Consider the following 8,964-nt stretch of genomic DNA (forward strand, 5'->3'; position numbering starts at 1 on the left):
TAACATAAAAATTGTGGCTTTTAGGGGAGGGTGTGTTTATAAAAAATACATTGTTTATGAGGCCATAAATAAATAATGGCTCGTGGCACGAGAAAATATTAAGAGAATGTAAAGTTTTATTTTGTACCATAGATTATTTAAAAAATTAGGAGAAAATCCATTTTCTTAATTGAGCGTTTTTGTTAATAACAATAGTTGTAAACAATAAGGGCCATAAATCGAAAATAATACCCAAGATAATTACATTTTTATGGTAAAATTAACGAAATATAAAAAGGTGATCGCGAATAACTTGAAAATTGTGGCTTTCAGGGGTGGGTGTGTTAATAAAAAATACATTGTTTATAAGGCCATACATAAATTATGGCTCGTCGTACGAAAACATATCAACAAAGTGAAAAGTTTTATTTGGTGCCATAGATTAATAAAAAAAATTAAGAAATGATTCATTTTTTTAATTGAGCGTTATTGTTAATAACAATATTTATAAACAATAAGGCTCAGATATAAGAAATGCTACCCAAGATAATTACATTCTTTATGTTAAAATTAAGTAGATAAAAAGGGTGATCGCTAATAACTTGAAAATTGTGGCTTTTAGGGGAGGGTGTGTTTATAAAAAATACATTGTTTATAAGGCCATTAATAAATAATGGCTCATTGCATGAGAAAATATTAAGAGAGAAAGTTTAATTATTTGTCAAGGATTCTTTAAAAAAAATGAAGTCAATTTTGGTAATTGATGGTCATTATTTATATCAATTCTTATAAACAATTTAGCAAAAGAAATTATAAACAACAAATTATGTTAATAATGCCAGATAAGGCTTTCGCAACAATTTAAAACAACTTAATGACACTGGTTGATCATGATGTTTTTTCATTAATAATTGAAGAGTCTAAACGGTTACCTCTTAAAAATAACAAGTTTTTAACAACAATTTAAGGAGAGAAGTTTTTAATTGATCGAATGACTACGTCTACCTTTTAAGAGATCTATCCTTGATATAGACATTGTACAAGTTGAACACTTTTCTGAATTATAGATTCTGAGGTAACACTGTGCATATATGGTAATTTTGTTAAAAAATCATTTGTTTAAAACGCGGTACATCGCAAACGGTTCGTCGTATGAAAAAAGTGCAAGACGCAAGAAAGTTTTATTTTTGCTCAGCTATGTTAAAAATGATTTTATTAATTTTTGTTTGTCTATAAATAATAAAACAGTTTTAAAAAATTGGTTAAACAAAAATTGACCCATATTTCGAAAACCTACCCAAGATATTAGTAATCAGGGGCCTTTTTGACCTTTTAAAATAGAGTAATCTCGTGGACCTATTAGTGCATACAGAAGTGTTAGTGGCTCCTGGATTAGCACACACATTCAAGTAATCTTAAGTATTTTTAACTTAACCACATAACTCCAATTGATTCGCTGTCCAGGTCACTTATTTTTATAAGTTTTGTCGAGAATCAAACATTGTTGATAAATATTCCATTAGACCCATATGAATAGTTTTAAGTTTAAAAAAGACGAGAATACAGTGCTTAAAAGGTCCATTTCATGAAGGATTTTCATTTTTGTTTCTGAGGGTACTTTTCAAGGACGCGTGGGTGTGTGTTAATGGTGTCAAACCCATATGGTTGATACGTGATTTTTCCCCGAGAATTTTACATGGGATGCTTCAAGTCAAAACCGGTACCTCTTAAAATCAAAATATAAAAAAATGACGGAATTTCTTTTTCCGGTTTTGGAGTGAAATGAGGGATCGATGCCCTCTGGCGTGCAAAAAAATTGACATTTATTTTTGGACCACCCTAATGTAGACAACATTCGAATGCATTGAATGTCTCCACTTATCATCGGCATCAATGGTCTTGCTTTAGTCAAACGTAGTAAAAATACGACAAGTGAGAATCACGAATGGTCATCTATCCGAGTGCTAACCGCACCCGTCGGTACTTAACATGTGAGATTTCCACCAGTCGAGAATCACCACCCAGCTACTGTTGTTAGTGTTGTTAATATTAATACTTCTAATATAACGGCAATAATAATTATTAATTAACAATAGATCATCTTTAGCTGATAAAATGACATGGGTTTTACCTATATAATCTTTTCAAAAGCGCTATTGGAAATATACGATACCCATATGGCCTATATTGACGCTGTCCAACTCTATACCCCGAGCTACACCCTGAGGAACTCTCATACCTAGCAGGAAACGTTTATCTCCCTTTGTGTCTGGTTTTTAATTTCTCCCCAGTTAAGACTGTAATCGGAAAATCACGTAATAATCTAGGGTTATCTGCTAAACTAACTTGCACGCGAATTTCTCTGCAATTTGTACATGATCTTCATATGATTCTCAGGCAATATTTCTATACTAATTACTGTTTAAACAGTCAGCTGGACAGTGGATTATGACGCCAGTATAACTTAATTTAATCTAGTTACTTTCTCCTTTAGAATCAATTCATTGGCTGAGGTTGTGTTACCTAGGGCCCAATTGGAAATATTCGCTTAGGAATCCACGTAAAAATCGAGTAAAACCACGTAAATTTAAAGTCATAATGCCAGACAAGGAGAAAAAAGTTGAAGCATCACGCAGTACTTTATGAGGTAGTTTCCGTCTACTTAAAATGTTAAAACCACCACTAGACCTGTGGGATGATACATGTTTTTAAAGCACGCAGGGTATCTAACACTAAAAAATGATAACCATGTTTGGCAATCTCTTACGGTTCACGAGATATTTACGGTGAAAAAGTACATTTATGTGAAGGGAAATTTTCGTAAAAACTATTTATAAACCATCTCGCAACGATCGCCCCCTAACTATCACGTTCACACGTTTATGGCGGCTTACTGATATTTATGAATACTCTGGCGCACCATTCTTGTTACTTTATTATTACACAGAAGAAATTTGTACTTCACGAATTACAGAATTAGTACCGATGTGGCAGATATGAGAAAAAAATCGTAATAATTACAGGCCTGCGTTATTTTAAATTCAACAGAACTGTTTCTATGAGAATTAAGTATAATACAGGAAGAATGATTAAATGGGACAGTAATTTTAGCAACCGGAAGCATTAAAATTTGCGAAAATATATATAGGCTATAGAATCATATGCGTACAATAAGTTAAGAATGTGTCTCTCGTGTGTGTTCTCCTTCCCTCCTTGCTTCCTTCCTTCTGATATACAAAGGAGGCTAAATATAGAAGCCCCTCTATGAATCGGAATTTTTTTTCGTGTTGAAAACGACGGCGCGGTGATGTAGAAATTACAGAACTCTACCGTGTTTTCGATTTGAGATGCGTTCTGTGAAATATCCAGTCTTCTGATTTTGTTTTTCACGGACTTTAGTTTCGCAAATTTTAAACCTTCCGGTTGCTAAAATTACTGTCCCATTTAGGAATTCTACCTGCATTATATTTAATTATCATAGAAACAGTTCTGTAGAATTTAAAATAACGTAGATATCTAATTATTACGAATTTTTTCTCATATCCGCCACATCGGAACTAATTCTGTAATTCGTCAAGTACAAATTTCTTCTGTGTAATAATAAAGTAACACTAAGGGTGCGCCAGAGTATCCATAAATATCAGTAAGCCGCCATAAATAAATAACATAATATAAATATAAATATATATATATATATATATATGGAAAAAACTTCTCATCAATGATTTGTCATAACAAATATATACTTTGACGTTCACGAAAATATGAAAACAATTTTTGGAAAAATTCATTTTTTCGACCTTTTTGCATTTTGAATTTTTTACCTTGAAACTAGTAGTTTTAAAATGTGATAGCCGCTGGACCAGGAAATGTACAGGATATTTTAAACCTAAAAAACCGGAAAACGGCCACTTTAGCAGTTAAAAAAATATAAACGTTCGATTGAAACTTTGTAAGCTATTTTAAATTTTAGAATCATTTAAAGTGAATAGACCCATAATTAAACTCTTTTATTCAATTTCAAATTATACACGTTCAAATATTGTTACAATTTTAAACATTCCATTTTTAACGCACCGTGAATTAAAATTTTTTAATTAAACAAAAGGCATTTTTCACAAATTTAGCAGTATCGGGTTGTTTATTTAAAATAAGCAATTATAAATTAAATATTCGAAACTAAACAATTTGAAAGTGAGTTGTTTCAAATAAAAAGTCTTGAATCGTGACTGAGCGCAAACTTCAATATTTTAAGTTAAGAATTGTAATTGTTTCATTTATTTTTAATTTTGAAACTGCAAGTTAAATTTTTTATTTTTAAATAACAACCGAACCATTATTTATTGCAGTCGACTTTAAATTACAAATTGGATTTTAACTGATAAATTGAAAAATGTTTAAATTTTGATATTTCTCATCCAAAATTGCTTCAAATTTATATAATTTTCAAAATTTAAAAAACTGTTGATTCATTTTTCCATTTAGAGCATAAAATGAAAACGTGGCGGATTGATTACCCGCCTCTGGATTTGGTTAGAAAATTCCAAAGATTTCACAGCTTTTGATTGGTTAACAATAAATCGTCCACGTTCAACTCATCACGCGCTTTTACCATTGAATTGTATAATTTTATAATAATAATTTGACGCAGAAAATCAAAACTTTTATCTAAATTTGGGACCACATATTTTCCAAATATGCTCAGGAATTTCATTATTTTCATGTATTTTTCAAGATACAGAAGATTCCAGTCAAATTTACGGATATCCCGGGTCCCTAGACACCCTGATTTTAATTTTGACAGTGAAATTAATTTTAGAACAGACATTCAAGGTCTTAGCAACATTTACAATAAACTTATTTCCAATATTCGCATTCCAAAATAGAAGTAAAATTTCTACTTGATTTGGATTTTACGCGGTCTTTCTTTGCGTATATGTAACCATGCATAACCTAACGTCGTGATCAATCAACCTGCCGACGAAAAATTCGTCATCAATACAAAACAAAATGTAACAAAAAAACAGCAGAATCTCAAGGATTTTTCCCTGCATAAGTTTATAATAACTTGTATCTAAATACTAAATTTAACATTTGCAAATTAATAACCTAACTCTTTCATGAATAATTTCTGTTTCAGATGAGATTTTTTAGCTTATATCGTAAATGATACGTTTTTAATTTTCAAACTAATTTCAATTTTACAATGCATATTCTGGTCTTTTAACTTCTTCTTTTCTAATATACAAAAATTATACCCAAACAACAATAATAATACCATACAATTTAATTGAGATTTCAACGAAGTCTTCAGCGATTTTTCTTGTATCTCCATAGTAAATACACATCAACGACTAATAAGCGCATACAAATTGAATAATTTCTATCTTATTCTTTAACATATGTATTTTCCTTCTAGAATAAGCCTTGAAAAGGACCTAAAAATCAGGCTCAACATGCCGGCAAATTTTTTATACTAAAACAATTTTTTAACACCAAAAAAGCAGTATAGGCCTTAACAAAAATTACTCACTACTTACCACAAAAATATATGCAGAATAATTTATGTATGAGATGTTTTAATTTTAAGCGTTTAAATGTGAGACGATCTAATGATAAAAGTTTTATTATAAAGCTACTGGATTTGAAACTTTTTCAAGTCGAAATTAACCATTTCCAAAATTTTTCATTCAAACATTATAGAATTTTAAAGTTTGACTTAAAAAAGAAAAATATAATAGGATTAAACATTTTTGTCCCATGATGCTTCAGTTAATGTTCAGTAATGGGCTTATAAAGAAATATATTTGTGTTGAATAAAAGAAAATTTAGTTTACAGATTAATACAACAATCATTCTTACTTCACTCTAACTGAAATTTAATTTCCAGTTTCAAAATATTTTTAATACAAAAAATTAAACTTTTGGGAATTTAAAACGATTTTTCTAAAGTAACATAATTGAAAACATGGTATATGATTTCAAGAAGTTACTTTTTTAAATTCAATTTGAAGACTTTTCAATTCACCTTGAATTCTAATAGATTTTATCATATTTTTGTTCACTGATTCTATTTCACTAATTCTATATGGCTTTCTTGCATATTTCGAGATGAATAACTCTCAAGAAGAAAAATGGAAAAAATCTGGGATATATAGGTTATTTAAGTTTGAAAACAGTTCTTGATCTAATCACCCTGTCCATTGTATGTACATTTTACTGAAATTGTATGAGCCTACTCCTTTCAAAATCACTTCCATACATTGCTGACAAAATTAAATCTTTATCTATAACTTTATTTTTATTATATCAGTAAAATTGTTAATTTTGTACAGTAAAGGTTGAGAACAATTTAAATAAATTATTTAAAAAGTGGAAGCATTTTCAAGCTTCGATGATGTGTGATTCTTTATTGAATCTCGCCGATGCGATGCCGGGTCGCACAACACTGACACATCTGCTGCGACTGTACTGTCGTATCGCAACTGGGTTTTCGAATCACACATGAGTAGCGCGCCGCCACGTCCATGTATTTCAAAACACAGTAGAGTTCTGTAATTTTAAGCGAACTAGAACCGTGGTTCTCACAGCACAGATGTAGTTTCTCTGCAAGTTGTTCGTAATAATCATTTTGAACTTTTACGGCACCGACTTTTAATACTTATTATTATCAATTCTGCAATTATGACTGAACAGTTCGACATGATTTACAGAATAGTTATTGTTAATTCACAAAATTTTTCTCATATCCGCCACAACGTAATTAGTTCATTAATTCCTCAAGTACAATTTTTTTCCGTGGAGTAGTTTATGCGGTTTGATATATACTAACCTCGAATTTTGCTAAACAAATAAATTCTTCAAATTTAAAAAAACGAAGAAAGTTATTGTGCATACTCAGAAAGTTATAGGTTCTATAAAAGCAGATCTTGCAGAGATGTCCATATCGACCTTCTTTATTCCTCCGGAATTATTTGGGGTACGCATTTCAAAACCATTTCCACAATTTTAGACCGCTTTTACGACTTAAAATCCAATTTCCAACTATCCTAAGTAACAATTAATAGCATTACCTATTACGATCAGGATTTCCAGTAAGTGAAACTCCGTAATACCAGTCCTAACGGGTTAACGACATGAACGGAAAAGACCCTGCACAAAATGTATCATCTGAAGGAGAGGTTCCAGGTTAGGGGCCCTATTTAAATTACGTAATAGCTCAAGGATATAGCTAAGTAATAGCTCAAGGTATATTAGAGTTTTGAAGGCCATCTAACGAGTGGGTCACGTGACCAGTATCTTCTCTTACCGACCCATTTTTTATTTCCTAACTTATTTTCACGTGAAGTGCCATATCGAGTTCAAAATTTGAGATAATAAATAAGAAGCACTAAGAAAGGCGGGTCTGGTCCTAAATTTTAATAATTTATTTTAATAATTTATATTAATTATTTTGAAATCGAGTCTGCTGCGTTACGAGTGGGGACAACATCCCTCCGAGGATTTCGATGCGATGAGTCCCGATGCGGCAGGTCCTACTGTATCTATTGTCAGACACAAAATAAGAAGTGTTTAGGGGTAGCTACCGCCGTTAATTTTTGTGTTCAAATTTGGTTTGGCGAAACATATCAACTCTATTTTTGCTTTAAGTGCAAAAAATATATATTTTATTTTTTCCTGTGAACCAAAAAATTTACAGTACAACTTAAAAAATATATAGGGGTGCTTTACAAGGTTTAATCGAAATCAATTAGGGTTTTGAACAAAAAACTATACAATCAACACTTGAGACTACTATCTTTAAGGGGCTGCCCCCTCCCCCTAAAGTGTTTTTCATCAGATAAAAAAAAGTATATGTCGCTTGGTTTTTCGAGTACGACAACATATACCAAGAAGAATAAAATCGGCGAGAGACACCTGGAGTACCTTCCTTGTTAGATAGGTATGATGTTGCAGTAATATATTTTCGACCAAATTTCAAAATTCTTGGGGGTAGTTAAATGAAAAATTTTAATTTTTGGATTTTCCATTATATTGTATGCTGTGAAAATTTGAATTTTACATGAAACGGTCTTTAGGATAAATTGTTCGACTTTTTGAATATTACGAATATCCGTACAGATAATTTTTAAATCTTGAAAAAAAGTCGTCTAAACATATTCAAAATGCGCTCACTTTTTAAATTTTTATCTAAAAGTCTAGCTAACGAACTTGACCATTAGTTGAGGACACTAAAAGAGTGTACCAAAGGCCAATCTAATAGATTAATTTTTTCAAATGTCATCGTGCTCACATACAGAAAGATACACATGCAGCCATACATGCAGGAATACTTACGTGGTGCAGGTCGACCTCGGGGTGAACATCCGTTCTTTGGTTTAAAAAAATACGCTAGGTAGGCATAGTATAGTTTAAAGACATAGTGGCCATGAACAGATTTATAGTCGTCAATTTGATTAATTATCTTTCGAATAAATAAGTATAATTTTCATAATATTATAAGTAAATTGATAGACATTAATCTGCACTATCCCCCTATCATGTTTCACTTTTATCTTAGGAGTCCCATTCTTCCGGTGCGGAAATTGTCTTATTTTACCTTATTTAAAAAAATGCCCGGACCAAGTCCGACTCAGGATGCCTGATTAATAAATTTATGTAACGGCAGTCTGAATTATAACTTACTTGCGGTAACTTCACGGCCCCCCGAATAAAAAAGCTTTGACTTGAGTTTGACTTGAATTGCCCCCAATCAAGACATGCTGAAGTCGAAAAGGTCGACTTGACCATGTCTCAGTTTCGAGACGGAGCCAGACTTCAATTTACGGCTTGGAGACAAGTTTTTATGTCTTGAAGACATAAATTTGTCTTTTGAGTCGTATTTTTATGACCCCAACACGTGCGGTTTGTAACTTCGAGCATATACCTGCCCTAACAAAAAGGTTATTTTAAACAGTCATAAAAGCTAATCTTTATTAATGGTTA

The sequence above is a fragment of the Belonocnema kinseyi genome, chromosome 1, assembly GCF_010883055.1.
Source record: "Belonocnema kinseyi isolate 2016_QV_RU_SX_M_011 chromosome 1, B_treatae_v1, whole genome shotgun sequence".
NCBI classification, from domain to species: Eukaryota; Metazoa; Arthropoda; class Insecta; order Hymenoptera; family Cynipidae; genus Belonocnema; species Belonocnema kinseyi.